At 43.8% G+C, this 18,026-nt stretch overlaps 1 protein-coding gene across 1 annotated transcript in view; it reads left to right on the top strand.

The window, feature by feature from the left end:
- Positions 1-17,025, top strand: part of LOC309365078 (uncharacterized protein C3orf49) — a 160,329-nt gene extending 143,304 nt beyond the window's left edge. Inside the window, exon 6 of the transcript XR_014165917.1 lies at positions 16,689-17,025. The gene's annotated coding sequence lies outside the window, so the exon portion shown is untranslated. The remainder of the gene's footprint in view (positions 1-16,688) is intronic.
- Positions 17,026-18,026: the final 1,001 nt, after the last annotated feature.

The raw sequence follows: 18,026 nt of genomic DNA, 5'->3' as shown, positions 1-18,026 counted from the left end.
AATTGCATGCTCTTCATCTCTTCCACATCATTCCGAAGGTCTTCAGAAGCACCACTGATTGCCCTTGTCTTTCACAAGTCCAAAGCAGAGTGTGTTTTTTTTTTTTCCCTCGCGTGATTGCACAAATTACATCCTTTTCTTTGCCATCACTCTGCTACATTCTGGGTATTGATTGCACTACAAGATGCACTTTAAAAAACAACAACGCAAAAAACACAATGTTGTTGGGGGAGGTGAAGAGCAGCCAAGGACTGAGACTATTGCACAAGTTGGCAATAGAAGCAGTGTTGTTGGTTTGGCTGGGGAGCTCATTTACACAATTAGAGACTTTATTGAGTTTGATCATTGTTTTCCTGAATCGGCAGCCCCAGTTTGTCTCTGTTTACATAAGCTAGTCATTCCCATCCACTTGATGGCAATGCCTGGTTGGCGTGTGGATGCCTGATTGGGGTGTCTATGCCAGTTGCTGGAGAACAGTAGCAGGAAAGTGCTATTGCACTCCCATCCTGCTTGAGGAGTTGGTTCCCATCAGTTTGGCCACTGTGGGTGCCAAATATTATTAGCACAACATTGGAAAGAAGAAGGTGTCCCAGCTAAAGAAGACTGACAAGCGAAGTTAATGGAATATGCTGAAATGGCAAAGTTGACTTTGAAATTAAGAGGAAGAGATGACAATGAATTTAAAGAAGATTGGAAGGACTTTATTCCATAGATACAGAAGCAGTGTACAGGTTAACACATGAGCAGGATTTTGAAAAGATTTGTAAAGACATAATGACTGGTCAATAAGTAATTTTAATGATTTTATAATTTAAAATGGACATGTGTTATGATGATAAACAGTGGAACCAGGGAAGGGAGTAGGAAGTCAACTCTACTTTTTTATGTTTGAATATGGGTTGTTGCTTTTATTTTTTGTTTTAGGAAAATTAATAAAATAATATTGAGAGAGAGAGAGAGTTCTGCATGCACATCAGATGAATACATCTGCATGTGGCACCAGCACTTATAAGCCCATGTGAGAAGCAGCTCCTATAATAATGGCCCACAAAGTGTTCTGAAGGTGGAGGTGGGGAGAAGGACTGGAGGCGATTGGGTCGCAAGGAATGTTATCTGCTTTTCAGGTGTGTTTTTAGTCTTGAACGTTTCATTGGCAAATGAACTATTGCATTCAATATTGTTGGAATGAGTTCCTCTGCCTTTCTCCTTTTTCAAACCCAGTTTCTTTCTCCCTCACTCTCTTCACACCTTGACTCATCTCGATTTGTCCTTCTACAGGTAAGGGTCCTTCCTAGGCACAGCAAACAAGGCCTTGTGGTCAGCTGCTGGCATCTTTCCCTCTCCTTTGTTGATCTGCCTTGGCAGATCAGAAGGCATCAGTTTCCATTCCCCCTTGTATTCATTGCATGCACCATTCCTCTGTAGTTCTTTTTCCTATTCATCATTTTTCCAATTCGTATTTTTCTGCTGTTTGTCTCACCGTCCACTGTGGTGACATTACATAGCTTATTAAATTCACATAACCAATAATGTGTCATCAGCATTATTCCACCCATTCATTTCAGTGCTAAGGAAACACAGTACAGCAGTAGTAGCAGCAGCAGCAAATACCAATTATATTCACTGGACTGGTTTCCATTATGGACATGAAACCCATAAGCAAACCGGCAATTTCCACTCTCGTTTCTGTCTTCAGCTGAATTCCCCAACATCCCTAAACCGCCAGTCAGCATGGAAGGAGATTCAGCCCTCACTGGCCAATCTGGTGGGTGGGGATCTGTAGGTCCCCGTGCCGCCACCACCCTGCCCACACTTCCAGGGTCCATACCATCAGCCAATCATGGAAATCACTCTGAAAGTCAAAGGATGGTTTTCTCCAACTATCATAGATTGATAGTGGCTGGTATATGAGACCCAGTGTGGTGTAGTGGTTAAGAGCAGTGGACTCGTAATCTGGGGAACCGGGTTTGCTTCCCCGCTCCTCCACATGCAGCTGCTGGGTGACCTTGGGCCAGTCACACTTCTCTGAAGTCTCTCAGCCCCACTCACCTCACAGAGTGTTTGTTGTGGGGGAGGAAGGGAAAGGAGAATGTTAGCTGCTTTGAGACTCCTTCGGGTAGTGATAAAGCGAGATATCAAATCCAAACTCTTCTTCTTCTTCTTCCTCCTCCGAAATGCTCCTATTGAGTACTGGAGCATCATTTCAGCATCTTCCCTTTCCAAACATTGTTTTCATTCCTTCTCGGCTGTCCTTCACAAGAGCCTTCCTTCTCCTTCTATTCACATGTGGCAGCTTAGTGCCAATTTTGACCCTGGAGAAACCGCTTTTGCAGGGCACTGCTTGGTTTTTTTGTCTTTGCTGAGGAGAGGGAATAAAGGACAAGCATCATTTCCTCCCATCTTTTCTAGTTACCTGTGATCAGGTTCCCTTCCAAATCCAAGGCCTCTCTGGAGGATTCTGCTGTTCTTGTTCTCTCTTCCTACAAAGAGCGCATTCAAACTCCTCCTCACCTCATGCCAGGAAGACGTGTGCCTCTGCAGAGAAGTGCTACATGAATTCTATTTAGGTCTGGTCTTTTATCACATTATCCAAATGCGTATGCTAATCTCCGGAGAACAGCTGCAGCATACAATACTGTGATAACGGCTATAATGCGGCCTTTTAAATTCAGCGCAACTTGATGTTGTATCGCGGCTCTTTGCTACAATGAATGGATGTACCTGCAGCAATAGTGAATTGAGGGCAAATGAGTAAGCATACCCGCAATGATCCTCCTCAACATGGGTACTACAAAAATGGCCAACCACAATAAAGTAACTTTTTGAGGGCAAGGCCTTTTCCTTGGTTTAATACTGTCCCTTCTGGGGTTTCTTTGTTTACATGTAAATGAGATAAGGGATGGGGGAGAATTTTGGTTGATGAGAACCTTCCTGGTCCATGCTTAGATCAGAACATAGAAGTGCAGATTGGATCACATGCCTACGAACTTTGCCAAGCAAGGTCTGCTCCAATTTATGCAGAGTTCTTTGTTTGTTAATGAGGTGGTGCATGTCATGGACTGGCTGGATACAGAGCAGTAGTGGAAGGCATTGTCTGTGGAATCCCCAAGGGAAGAAGGCTCAGAGCCAGGGGATTGGTGGTGGGACGGCAGTGAGTGGTCAGAGGGAGAAGACTGGGAGGAAGAGGTGTCGGAAGCTGAAGAGGCAACAAGGTTTAGTGAGCAGGAAGAGGCTGGGGCAGAAAGCAGTCCAGAAGCAGAGGCAGAGGAGAGTCAAGAGGCAGAGATGAGGCAGGCTGCAGAAGAATCCAGGGAGTCTCCCCCTCCTGCTGTGACCAGCTTTCCTCCCTCCTGGACTCCCAGAACACAACGAGGGATGAAGAGGATGGAGCAAAGAGAGACACGACAGGCTGCTGGGGAAGGACCCAGGAGAAGAGTCTTGGAGAGCGTTGAGAAGGCAGGGACCTTCAGCCCTCATAATTGCCTCGTTGGGGCAAGACCTAATGGGATGACTAGCTGTGATCACTAGGCCTGCGCTGTTTTGGTTTATCTGGAAAAAAACCCTGACACCGGATGTTTTATTGCTGACCTACTCCTGATTCTAGCTCCTGACAGCCCAGTCTTTCCTGGTGGTTCCTTACTTTTTAAACTATTTCTAAGGTTACATCCACACAGTTATCTTTAAAGCACATGACCCCCTCCTTTGGCAATCCTCACAGAACTCTAGCCCAGTGGTTGCCATTAATCTGATTTGAACTGATTTTATAATGAATGTTGTATCATTTTACTGTTGTTAGCCGCTCTGAGCCCGGCTTCAGCTGGGGAGGGCGGGATATAAATAAAAATTTTTTATTATTATTATTATTATTATTATTATTATTATTATTATTATTATGTTGTTATTATTATTATTATTATTATTATTATTATTATTATTATTATTATTATTATTTTATTATTATTATTATTATTATTATTATTATTATTATTATTATTATTATTATTTCCTCCAAAGAATCCTGAGAACTGTTGTTCCCCCCCCCCATCAGAGTTACAATTCCCAGGATCCTTAACAAACTGCAGCTCCCAGAATTATTTGGGGGAAGTCCTGTGCTTTAAATGTATGCTGTGGATGTGAGCTAAGAAAATGCAGTGCTGGCTGTGTTTGTTCTAAGCTTTAGAGTAAAAAGGCCCCAGAGGTAGTGATATGTGATGGCGACCCACACTTACTCTGGAGGAGGAGGAGGAAGAGGAGGAGCAGGAAAACCCAGTTAAAAGATGCATACGTGAACCATGAAGAGAAAGGAATGTGTACATTTGAATTAGACGCTCATCTCTTTAAAAATACAGATGTGGCAGCAAAATCCTCTTTTTAAAAAATACAATTCCTTCTTAGGTGGTTAGAAATGAAGTTCTATTCCCTTTTCAGTCTACTTAGTTTATGCTTGTTGTTTTGTCTAGCTGTTGATCCACTTGCCTATCTCAGGTATGCCACGTTTTAACAGCATAGTGGAAATCCATGTAATTAACCCCCATGGTCCATTTCAATTGATGACCCGTCTCTTTTGTAACTAGTCCTCATGTTTCCTGTTTGGGACTGGCAATTAACTCTAAACACTTTCGTTTTTTTGCTTCTGCTTTGTCCCTCACTGATGGGTTTCCATTGATTGAACATCGCTGATAATCTACTTTTCAGTCTTGATTGACAACCTGGAACTTGCTTGGACAAAGACATGGTACCGAATTATGCTCTTTACATTTTGGTGGCCAATTCCGAGTGTAACATTTCCCATAAAACTTCCAGTATATATTTGCATATTTTCTTGGATAAATGGTCCAATACCTTATGGCTTAAGGCATTTTTCTTTATTTTCCTTTTTTTCCTTGGTGGGTGCATACATAAAAAAATATAACAAAAAGACAAAAGAAACATCAGCAGCTCACATTGCCAATGAAAAGAATCCATCAATTCTAACACAGATGTTAACATAAGCAGTCCATATGTCCAAATACTGTAGCTATCTAAACAATATAGATTATTTTAAATAAATACCATATTTTTCTGTGTATAATGCCTCCATGTATAAAACAACTCCTATATTTGGGGGGAAATGGCCCAGAGTTGTTCAGGTGTGTGTTTTTTTGGGGGGGAATGCTGAAAGCCAAGGCCGCCATGTGTCTGTCTGCTCGCCAACAGACCTGGCGATCACATGCCCAATTGCCGCAGTGGCAGCCAATCCACAGCAGCCCTTGCCACAGCCACCAATCACCAGCCAAATTAGTGCAGCAGCTGCCAATCCAAAGCAGCCCTTGACGCAGCCACCAATCACCCACCAAATCACCGAAGACAAGCTCCTGCTCGCAGCTGCAACCAATCACCCATCCCACCCCCCACTATCCGTGTATAAGACGACCTCCCCCCCATTTTTAACATAGTTTTAAAGTAAAAATACCTCGTCTTATACACGGAAAAGTACGGTACTTTCAAACCTTGAAAGAGCAATGAGATCTTTAGATTGCCAAGCAGTGGTCTTGAAGTATAAGGCCACATTCACATCACAAATTTCAGCACTTTGATACCGCTTTAAACAGTCATGGCTCCCTCAGCCAAAGAATTCTGGGAGCTGTAGTTTGTTAAGGGTGCTGAGAATCATTAGGAAACCTTTTATCCCCCTCCTAGAGCTACAATTCCCAGAGTTCCCTATGAAGCGGGATTGCTTGTCGAACCACTCGTAGGTGAACCGTGCCTGCGACAACTGCAGTTTATCAAATTGACAATCAAGGCAAGAAGAACACTGCTTCATGGGGGAAATGCAGGCACAGTGGTGCATTGTATGACTCTGACAGATGACATGCCGGCCTAGGATGAACAAAGATCTCTCCACTGTCCCTCCACCCACTCCCATCCGCAGAGGAGACAGCCTGATCATAGAGCAATAATGCGTTTTGTAGGCAGCGCTTGGCTCCTCCGGCACTGTGCCGGCTGATGATGACAACTGAAATGCAGAGGGGGGGGGGAGTTGGACAGATACCCAGCTGCAGGAGCTGACAGCCCCCCTGGGGCCTTGGTGAGCTGTTGAGATGCTTTTGGCTGTTCCTTCTGCACTACGTAGCTATTGTGCCCTGCCATATGAATGGGAGCAGTTGCTGCGCTGAGTTGACAGGTGTGTGTTGTCTATGCCTGCCTGATGTTCTGATTTCATACAGCGCAAAAGCAATCCCAGTTTGCTACTGTCTGATTTAAACAGGAGGTTTCTGTAGGGGTTACTGTTGTTGTTTTTTATGGGTCTAACAGCAGCACCTCATACATAACCAAAGGGGGGAAAAGTCTCATTGGGTTAAATGGGACTTGCGTCCAGGTAAGTGTATATAAGATGGCAGCCTGAATGTGTTTGGTGCAGGGTAAGCTGATCAGGATAATTCCCTGAGCTGCCACTAGGGATGGGCAAATCTGCGGAATAAAGTTTCTCTCAGATTCCACCCCTCCCCATCATAACTGCATATAGTTCATCTCATTTCCACATCATTTTGCCCATTTCTTTATTATTATTCTTTTTTAAAAGTTCTTGCAAAAATTCATTAGAATTTTGCTTTGCATAACTTCTGGTATGTAATTTCCCCAAATATAATGTGCATTTCTGTACATTATCTGCACCAGTAATTGTATTTGTATGCACACTTCTTCCCTGACATGCACACTTCTGCACACATCCTTTTGGTTACATAACCGAATCGCAAAATTGAGAGAAATGTGAATTTTTGAGAGTATCTGTGCTCAAATATTGTTTTGAGAAGGGTGACCTAGGTAAGCAGCACTCATGAAAAATGAGGCAAAGGTTTCCAGCATGAATTGCTTGGAAGGTGCTTTGTATTAGCGAAGACATCATGTTAGATATATTGCCATCATTCAATTATCTCAGAGCAGCATCGTGCTGCACGATGATGTCACAATGCCAGGATGATATTGTGCTGTCTTGGATAATCTTGGATGTGTTTCCACATAATGCTAGAGACTCCAGAGTCTACTTCCTTGTCCCAGAAAAGCATAACATACACAATCAGAGCCTGCTGGATCAGATCAGCAGTGTGTGAGGATCTGCAGTCAAATCACAAATGCATGATTGCTAGAAAATCACAAACAGGGAACTCTATGATGTCATATCCTCTAAACCTGTCTGGTGGGAAGGGGAACAATAGAAACTTAATCTTCTTCTTCCTGTCCCTGCACTTTTCTTCTTACCTGCAATGGGGTAGGATGTCTGTGTGCTCTGCTCTAGACAGCAATCTCTGTTTTGAATTGGACTATAGATTTTGTAACTTTAAAGTAGAGCTTCTTTCCCCTACTTCTGTGCCCCATCATCCTTTTTTTTTGGGGGGGGGGAATCTTAAATCTCATATCCCCATAGGTAAGACTTTGTTTGGTTTTGTTCTGAAAACTCTGTTCCTTTCCTCTACAGCTTCCTCCTCTTAATTCTCTTATGCGCGATCGAAAACATACTCAATGTAAGTAGATGCCCAAAGAAATATTTGCTCTGGCTCTTAAAACGACCAAGCTGTGCCAATGAACTCCAAGAAAGTGGAATCTCAAGCTTGTAGTAAAAACGAACCTTTCCCGTAAGCCTTCAAAACTAGAATCTTTTTTGCAAACAACAGTAGGAGTGATTGTCTGCTTCAAACAGCTCGTCCCCCTCCTTTTAAATTAAAGAGAAGCATTCAGAACAGATTTTGCATATAAGCCATGATGGAAAACAACTGATGAATAAGGTTAAGGTTCTGAATGCACTGAATAGTTATTGACTGGCCTTCATAGAGTTGTGTTTTCCATCAACGCTGCTCCTTACCTGGTATCTGCCCACAGCTTGCAACTAGGGATGAACAAATATCTGTTTCTGCTTCTCCCATTTTCTCATTTTTCCAATCTTAAGTTCCACTTCTTCACATTTCCACATCAGTTTGCTTAAAAAAAAAAGTCCTTATGAAAATCAACAGTTTAGTGCAAACTGGTATGTAATTTTAACTCTCTCTCCCCCCTAATTTAATGCCCTTTGAATACTATTTTCATGAACAAGTGCATTTTAACGCACACTTTACCTTATCATATGCATTTTTGTAACCAGGACTTGGCTGGAGAACTGTATCACAAAATTCAGAGATGAATTTCGAAGAATGGCTTTTTTTCGTTTTGCCTACTGTTTCAGAAAGTGCAAATCAGGCAGATTTGCCTTTAAATGCAGGCTGAATTGAATTTCTTCCCCATCTCTAACTTGAAAGTAAGTCCCACTGGAGTACAAAAGGACTTACTCCTAGGCAAGTAGCATTGCAATTTATTAAAAGTTGTGGAGGAGAGTTGCAGTTATTCTGCTTTATAGATAAGGAACCATTCCTTGAAATAAGGAGAAGGTGGGAAGCTTAGCCCATAAGCTCCTGTGCAGGTGGGATCTTGAAATACATGCAGGTCCCTGAAAGTGGATGTTTGTGGGCATAACCCCAATTCCCTGTTCCACGCATTCATTTTTATTGTTATAGAATACCTACAGAGGGTTTCTATAGTAAATCAGACTGAAGATTGATGACCCAGCTGTAGACATGCACAGTACATTTCATAAGGGTGTGTGTGCATCCAGGGAATTTATTTATTTCAAGGAGGAAGAAGTGGGGGGATGACGAGACAAACTAATAATGACAAGGAAGGGGTAAAGAGGAAGAAAGCCAACAAAACGACAACAACCAAGAGTTTAAGGAGCCCAAATGGGAGCTTTTCCTGCAGAGAAAAAGAGCTGTACCAAGCTGACCAGACGTAGGGCAGTTTTGGAGGGCCGAAGGCATGCCCACAAAACAGCCCCTCACCCCACAGGTCTTTCTCCACAAAAGGTGGCCAGCAGAGCTCAGAGGGAGACAGATGCATGAAACAAAAACAGATGCAGGCAGAAGAAGAAGTCTCAAATGGTCCTGCAGCTTCTGCCTGTGTCTGTAGAAGTGGCTCCAGTGGTGGGAGGAGGAATCTTTTTCTTCTTTCTGTGTTTCTCTCTGTCTGCTTCCCTCACTCCTCATTCTGCCTTTGTTTCTCCCCAGCTGCCTCTTTCCCGCGTGGCAGCTAAGGGAGACAGATTCCTGCTCTCCTCCTTGACATGATCCCTGTTGTTGTTCTACAACTTTAGGGTGTGCCTAGATCTATGGATCTAACCCTTTTCTTAAAATGATTGAAGAGGGATTGAAAGAGGGATTGGTGCACATGGTTTGTGTATCTGAAACTCTGTTAAGCTCAGGAAGCAGTGGAACAAAAGGAATATGGGTTTGTGCCCTGAAAAGTGGTCCCTCGCCATCATCTATCTCAAGTCTCAGAAAGGTCCTAAGAATGGAAAGCAACTGAATGAATCAGTCCACACGTCTCTGAGAATCAAGGAGGGAGTTTTTCATTTAGCATAGTTTAGATCTTACAGTTGTTGTTGTTGTTAATTGAACTTATATACCGCCCTATACCCGGAGGTCTCAACAACAACAGTTGTTGATGTTGTTTGTGTATGTGGTTTCTAAAAAAACCCCATCTTCCTGTGTTTATTTAAAAGTAGGAAAACAAATTCTACCTTTTTCCTACTCGAGGAGAGAAGAACATCCTCAAGATATGGATATGTGGTTTTTTTAAACTTCATAACTAATACATGCTGTGTCAGGCGACCAGCCAATCTTTTGCAGAAAGAGCTAGCCAGGGTTTCCAAGAGCAAAAGCTGAGGCAAGAAGGCCGAAATAACAAATGCAAAAATATTTGCTGTGTTGAGGGTGGGGGTGGGGGGACTGTATCCCATCTTGTCTGAAACCCAGCAACAGATAATGATCATTTGTACAAAGAGATGTATCTTCAGCTGGGGCCAGCAAGAGGGAGGAGAAACCAATCTCAGTGTCTCCATAGAGCCAGAAGAAATCACAAAGATTTCTGCTTGTCTGCAGAACAGCTGCTGAGCCTTATAGATGAATCTAATTAAGTGTATTCCTTGCCACAAACACTGCATTTCTCCGATGCTGAATGTTTTCCCATAACGTATCCAGGAGAGTACTGCTTTCATCCAGCACGCTCCTAAATATGTGATTGGAAAGCTTTCTCTCTCCTTAGCCCTGGCCCCACCACCTCCTGCAACAAAATTAAATTTCATCCTCCGAACTTCGCCAAGTCAATACTATTGATTGATGCCTCCACCTTGGTGGAGTGAACCATGAAATAATAATGGCTGAATTTCATTTGCCAGACCAAAGAAGCCTCATTCTCAAGTTGCTTGTTGCTTTTTTCAGTGCCAGGCCAACATCCTGTCCTTCGTGCAATTTTTAGGTGTTTGAAAGCTATTGCCAGAAAGCTCTAGCAGGCACGTCCAACAGGTAGATCGTGATCTACTGGTAGATCATTGGACGCCTGCAGTAGATCACTGGTAGATCACTGGATTTCCTCCTTCCTAAAAAAAAACTACACAATTTAGACCTGAAGACCCCCAAAGGGGGTAGATCACTGCCAGTTTTTAACACTGAGAGTAGATTTTAACACTGAGAGTAGATTGCAGTCTCTTAGGAGTTGGTCACCCCTGCAGTCTAAGGGAATTGGAGCCCTCTGTGCTGAAAAACGGGTGTAGGGCTGTGTAGTCTAATTCAGGGATGGGCAAGCTCTAATCCTCTTGGTGCAATTTTATGTGGCCTTTGGTCTGTTTTCAACACACTTCTGAAAGTGATCAATTCAGATTTCTGAAGAGAGATTGAAGGAAAAGGAAGTCCTGGCCTTCCCCCACTTTTGGCTCTTCAGAAACTCAAATGTGGAATTGTTGATCTTCAAATAAAAATATGCAACTTGTCACTAAAATTTGCCTTCCTGCCAGAGGGCTGAAAAGCAGCCAAAAGGAGTATTAGGCAGCCAAATCACAATAATTAATTAAGGTTGGGGTCCAGGAAATTACCTGCCTGTTAGCCTAGCTTCTATCCCAGATATATAATAAATGTAATAAATATTAGATGTAAAGGAAGAATGATGAAATATAGGAAGAAGAAACCTTGCTGAAGAAGAATTACCATGGTTTTGGCAAAGGGAAGCCCTGTCTCACTTTTTAAAAAGAATTATTTGGAAGTCCAACCAACAGAGACAGGGATGAACCAGTCGATAGTATATACTTTGTTTTTTAACAAGCGTTTGATAAAGTCCCTCAGCAAAGGCTCCTGAGTGAATTTGGTCATTCTGGCATAAGTACAACTCTTATGAATGAGTAACTAGTTAATCAATGGGAAATGGAGAATAGGGTAAAATGCACAGTGCGGCTTTCCAAAGGATCTGTTTGGAACCAGTGCTTTCTAATGGGTTCATAAGTGGGGACTGAAGAGGGCTCCAAAGGGATCTCTTTGAATTGGGTGAAAATGGACCACAAAATGGCAAATGTAGTTCAAAGTAATGCACATTGTGGTGGTGGTAAAGGTAATGATACCCCTGACCGTTAGGTCCAGTCGCAGATGACTCTGGGGTTGCGGTGCTCATCTCGCTCTATAGGCCGAGGGAGCCAGTGTTTGTCTGCAGACAGCTTCCAAGTCATGTGGCCAGCATGACTAAGCCATTTCTGGCGAACCAGAGCAGCGCACGGAAACACCGTTTACCTTCCTACCAGAGCGGTACCTATTTATCTACTCACACTTTGACGTGCTTTCGAACTGTTAGGTGGACAGGAGCTGGGACCGAGCAACGGGAGCTCACCCTGTCATGGGGATTTGAACCACCAACCTTCTGATCGGCAAGCCCTAGGCTCTGTGGTTTAGACCACAGCGCCACCCGTGTCCCTTGTGGTGGTGGTAGTGGCGGGCAAATCCTAACTCCACATACATATGCTGGTGGGATCTGAAATGGCCAGGATCTCTGAAAGAGATCTGGGGCCCATGATGGAGAGTTGGATGAAATCATCAACTCTGTGGGTGGCAGCCGTGAAAAAGGCAAATTCCATGCTAAGGATTAAGCTGGAGAGGGATTGACAAGTACAGGTGAATCCAGACTTCCATTTACCAAGAAACAGCTTACTACAGTCTGCATGGCTGTTATTGTCCTGCAAAGCAGAGAGGAGGAACTTCTCACGCTTCTAAGCCTAGTTTGAAATCCAGAAAAGCCCAGTTGATGATAAGATTCTCCTTATCACTTGGTAGGACAATAGACAACCATCTTACTTTACAATTCTATCACATAACATGGGTACATGATTTGCAAAATGGTGCTCTGCCGTCACCTGATTTCAGCAAGATATATGAATTTCTAAGCACAATCCATGTTCTTATTTATGCAGTTGCAGATGATGTGTGCTGTGCATTAAGGCAACACATACTGCTGGGGTGGAATGCCAAACTCTTTAATTTTTTTATATGCAGAAGTGTCTTCCCACCCCCAGACGATGCCTTGCACATTGCATTCATATTAGATTGAGTCCCACAAACATAGCACTCTTAAGCCCAGGGTGCAGAAACTCAACATTGCTCAGAGCCTCTTTGCATTCCAGTCACCACACCAGGCTCCAGATACTGCATTATTTAGTAATACAAATTCAGCTTAGAATGGCATTTTAATACCTGCCTGCCATTCCAGAGTCCTGAGCTTTTGCAAGCATGTCTCACGCCTGTCATATCAAGTAATACCCTTGCAATGCCAGCATAACATCATGGTTCACGACACCGTGCTGACGTGCTATTCTTACACAGCGCTTGCAATCCACTGAGCGACATGCCAGGGATGTAGACATGCGGTGGTGTTTTTCAGCTGACGTATGCAGTCCAGCGACCCTCTGCCAACCTGAATTTTAAACTTAAGGATGTGTGGAGTGTAGTTTGTTGACTGCAGAGGTCTGCTGGAATGCACGCACAAATAAAGCATCCACTTCTATGATGCTCACTGCCTCGATTAAGAGATCCATTGGGCCTCCCAGACTACTGTTTTTGATTGTCCGATGACCTGCATCAGGAGAGAGATGGGGTGATGGTATCCCTGTTAATTCTCATTGAACTCTCAGGGGCTTTCAATACCATCACCCAGGGTATTTTGCTGGAGTGACTGTTCAAGTTGCGGGTGGGCAACACCACTCTGCGGGGTTTCCAGTCATATTTGGATGGTCATTTTCTGTGGGTAGTACGTGGGAGACAGTCGACGAGAGCCAGTGTGGTGTAGTGGTTAAGAGCGGTGGACTCGTAATCTGGTGAACTGGGTTCGATTCCCTGCTCCTCCACATGCAGCTGCTGGGTGACCTTGGGCTAATCACACTTCTCTGAAGTCTCTCAGCCCCACTCACCTCACAGAGTGTTTGTTGTGAGGGAGGAAGGGAAAGAAGGTTGTGAGCCGCTTTGAGACTCCTTCGGGTAGTGATAAAGTGGGATATCAAATCCAAACTCTTCTTGTTGTTGTTCAGTTCTGTGGAGACTCCAGTGTGCATTTCCATAGGGTTCAATTGTATTGCCCATATTGTTCGATATCTACAAGAAACCGCTGATGGGGCTCCTCAGTTTTGGAGTACGTTTTCAGCAACATCCTTGGTATGGGCAGCTCTACTTCTCTTTGACATCTGCAGATGAGGCAGTGGATGAAATAGACCTGTGCCTTGCCTCAGAAATGCATGAGAACCAATAAAATGAAGCTTAATCCAGTCAAGACTGAAGCACTGTTAGTGGGTGGTTCCCTAAACCAGAGGGATGGGAGGTGGCCTGCTCTGTATGGGGTTAAACCCTCTCAGAAGTATTCAAGGATGCATTCCAGCCAGGCCAAAACACTAAAGGAGGTTGTGAAACAGGGCCAGTCATGGGTATGCCCTGTGGACGGGGGGGCAGATCCACACCATAAAGCATGTTCAACTCACATTTAAAGCACGTAGCTTCCCCCAAAGGATTCTGGGAATGGTAGCTTCCTCCCTCACAGACCTACAGTTCCAAGCATGCTTAACTACCATTCCCAGGTGACTTTAGGGGAAGCCAAGCGCTTTAAATGTATGAGTGGAACCACCTGGGGTGTGGCCAGAGAGAATTCCAAGGGCCAGATTGAGTGGCTTGGGGGGCCGCATTTGATTCCTGGGCCTGAGGTCCCCCTCCCTGCCCTGTTATATCCAGCCTTTCCTGGGGCAGGAGAAGCCTTTGCTGAGGAGAAATATGAATGAGCTGGAGAGCTACGATGTCCTGAGTGATGAAATTATTTTCAAAGGCATTTGTGAAATAGTATATCTGGGCCAGAAAGCCCAAATCCTTCAATCCCATGGATTGTGATCACTGACCCTTGAAAGAAAAATCATAAGGGTGAAGCTTAACTTCTTTAGTTTGGTAAATGTGAAGCTTAAACCCATCAGAGCTGGATTTTTTTCAGTACTCAAGGTCAGGTTTCTGAAATGCATCTCTAATAAAGAGTCAACATTAGACTTTGGAAACAATTTCACAAACTTGAAGGTTCCTTCAAATTATATTTTTAAAAAGCTCTTTAGAAAGAGCCAAGATCTTGTGGGAAAGCATCATGTTCCATTTGTTTTATGTTTAGGTGAAACGTTTTCCAGAAGTAACAGTTCATAAATGACTCCCAAAGACATGAAAAGAAGAAGTTCAGTGTCATACATAAAAGTTTATCGTCGTCGTAGGACCCTTTCCCACATTTTGGCTCATTCTAAAAGTCATTTAAAAATGAATAAATTATAATAATAACTCTGGGCTTTCTTAAATTGTTGGCATTCCCAAGGTGTATTTATATTTAAATTATAGTAATTATTACTACATTTTATCTGTATGTATAAATTAGCACATGCAAATTTCATGCAAGTCTGTGCCTTCTTTCGTCCTCTTTTTTTGGTGATGACCACCCTACCTTGTACACAGGGCCTCTGTTCTCAGACCCACAACCGACTTTGTACACCTTTCTCAGCGCTCTCTGTCCAGGAGTAGAACCCGTGTCCTTTGGGGCCATTAGCAGAAGTCTGACAGTCCTACCAAGAACTCAAGGAAGCTACCCAAACTTCCTGGGTGGAATTCAGCTAAGTCCTGCTTAGAGCAGCCCCATCAAAATGAACAGGCCTAACATAGTCCTGCCAAGTTCAGTGGGTCTACTCTAGCATTGAATCCCACCCCTTCAGTACACAGTAATATACCATTTGATTGCATGATAGGATTTGGATCTGGTCATCAGCTGGCAAATCTGCATAACTTTTCTACCTCTGGAGGGCTTTCGGTCATGGATATCCTGCCTCCCTGATTTTACAGAAGGAATACTTTCCCTCTTATCCATAGATAAGGCAGAAGAGAATCTTCAGCGTTGCTCACAAAATGTGTTTAAAACCAGAGATTATGGTGGCTGACTTTTTTTCCCCCTCTAGAGATGCTTCCAAGTCCTCTCCTAAGCTTTCTCATGAATTGTACCACCACTCACTGTTCAGAGATGACACAGAGAGAAATTCTACTCTATAGATGCCTTGTGGGCGTACAGCAAAGAAGTATGCTTCCTTATGAGTGTTTTTAAGTGCTGCAGCTGTTCAGGTTGCTATGGTGATGATGAATCTGATTAATCACTTGAGTGCATTCAAACGTCCCTCATTGGGGTGCTCATCTGCACCCAGAAACACATTCCGTTCCTTGTATTCCCTGTTGATGAGAAAATTATGTCCAGAATGGGTCCTTTCCGAAGGATTTGGTCTGTAATAAAAATGTTCTGATTCCAATAATTCAAGAATTTCCTTCTGCGGTTGGCGTTGGGACACCTTTTCAGGTCAACCCCTTGAGAAAAAAAGTACATGAGATTGATGCTGCGGCCCATTACTATTTTTATTACTGCTTCTGCTGCTGTTGTACTAGTAAAAAGGTATTTTGTTGAGACTTTAAGGCCATGATAGCAAAATTAAGTATTAGGTTGTCTTCACTTGTTCACACATGTATAAGTTGAAAAAGCATTCTATGGACCCATAAATAAACCACATTTCTCACTGGTTCACCAGCTATGGCTATTCCTGCATTGGGTCTCAATGGTCCAGGCTCTGGTGATCTTCCATCTGCACTACTGCAATGTACTGTAACATGGGGCTGCCCTTGGAGACTATTCAGGGGCTGCTGCTAGTACAGAATGTGGCTGCTAGGTTGATAAATGAGGGAGGCCAATGGGACTGCATGTTACTATTCCTGAAGGCACTGCACCGTCTGCAAAGTAGCTACCAGCCCCAATTCAAGGTGCTAAATGATTTGGGACATAAGCACCGAAAACAACACCTCCCCCATTACCAACCATCTCCAGTCCTATGATCAGCAAGGCAAGCCTTGTTGTTGATGCTGAAACTAGGTGCTGCCTGGTTGGCATTGATCTGTGGCAGAGCCTTCTTGGTGGTGGTTCCTCATTTGTGAAATGTTCTACCTAGCAAGCTGTGTTTGTCTCGCTCATTATTAACTTTCAGAAGGAATGTAAAAATGATCCTGGTAGCCCAGCAGTGGAAGTAGAATACAGTGGCACCTCTGGTTAAGAACTTACCGGTAATTTGTTCTGGAGGTCCATTCTTAACCTGAAACCGTTCTTAACCTGAGGTACCACTTTAGCTAATGGGGCCTCCCACTGCCGCCGCACCGCCGGAGCATGATTTGTGTTCTCATCCTGAGGTAAAGTTCTTAACCTGAGGTACTACTTCCAGGTTAGCAGAGTCCGTAACCCGAAGTATCTGTAACCCAAGGTGTTTGTAACCCAAGGTAAAGGTAAAGGGACCCCTGACCATTAGATCCAGTCATGACCGACTCTGGGGTTGCGGCGCTCATCTCGCTTTATTGGCCAGGGAGCTGGTGTACAGCTTCCGGGTCATGTGGCCAGCATAACTAAGCCGCTTCTGGCGAACCAGAGCAGCACACGGAAACACCGTTTACCTTCCCGCCGGAGTGGTACCTATTTATCTACTTGCACTTTGACGTGCTTTCGAACTGCTAGGTGGGCAGGAGCAGGGACCGAGCAACGGGAGCTCACCCCGTCACAGGGATTTGAACCGCCGACCTTCTGATTGGCAAGTCCTAGGCTCTTTGGTTTAACCCACAGCGCCACCCACGTCCCACGTAACCCAAGGTACCACTGTATAATCCTCAATAGCCTTGTCTTCCATGAATTTGCCCAAACCCCTTTTGAAGCCACCCAAATTGTTTGCCCATGCACTATTTGTCCACTCCAAAGAGAGGCTCAAACAGGTGAGGGAGAGGGTTACAAGTGGGGGTGGGGCTCATTTTGACAGCAGCATTGGGTCTGAAAGGATAACTGTTCCTGGTTAGGAAAATGTAGCTTGTTGCTCCTCCCTTGTCCTGCAATGCAAAACATTTAATACAGAAGCAGCCAAAGGAAATTAGCTGAGAACACATTTATTTTGGTGCCTGGCAAAGCCTGCCACTTGGGAGCAGCTGGCTCTCTCCATCTAACAGATTTTTTTCTCCCATCTTTATGAAATAAGGGGATGGAAAGGCGACCCGCTTGACACATGGCTGATCTATTCTTAGACTTGGCATTTGCTTAAGTGGGTTTTGCCGCATTGTGCTTGACGCTTGCACCATTTCTACAGATGAACATATTTTCTCACATTAATCAGTGAAAGGTTTTATTTTAAAAATTCCAGAACTGCTGTGCATCCCTTCCAGCAGGCCTTCTGCTGTGTGGAGATGCATTGTACTGTACCATTGCACTGTGTGTATTATCCTTTCTCCCTTGCCCTCTCTCTCCCTCTTCCCAAAATGTATATTGAGAGTCCTTAATTTAGGGTAGCAAGCTTTTGATTTTGAGCCCAACTGCCCCTTGGGCATGGTCTGAGGACAGACCCTAGCAAGTCAAAGGTGGTCAGCTGCTACCATCTGAGCCAAGGTACCATCTGATCAGCCGGGAGCTAAGCAAAGGCAAAATCTGCTGTGTCAGGGGATGTCTGGCACAATCTGAACTTCACTGGTTTTTTAGTTGTTTGTTAAGACCACCAAAACTGCCTGGAAGTAAATTCATGCATGACTCAAATTTTAGTTTGAGGTTTGGCATAATTTTGGCCACCACTTTACTGATTACAA

This window comes from Podarcis melisellensis (genome assembly GCF_964234715.1).
Source record: "Podarcis melisellensis genome assembly, chromosome: 2".
NCBI lineage: Eukaryota > Metazoa > Chordata > Lepidosauria > Squamata > Lacertidae > Podarcis > Podarcis melisellensis.
Note: the sequence above shows the minus strand (reverse complement) of the source record. Positions and strands in the feature narration are given on the sequence as shown.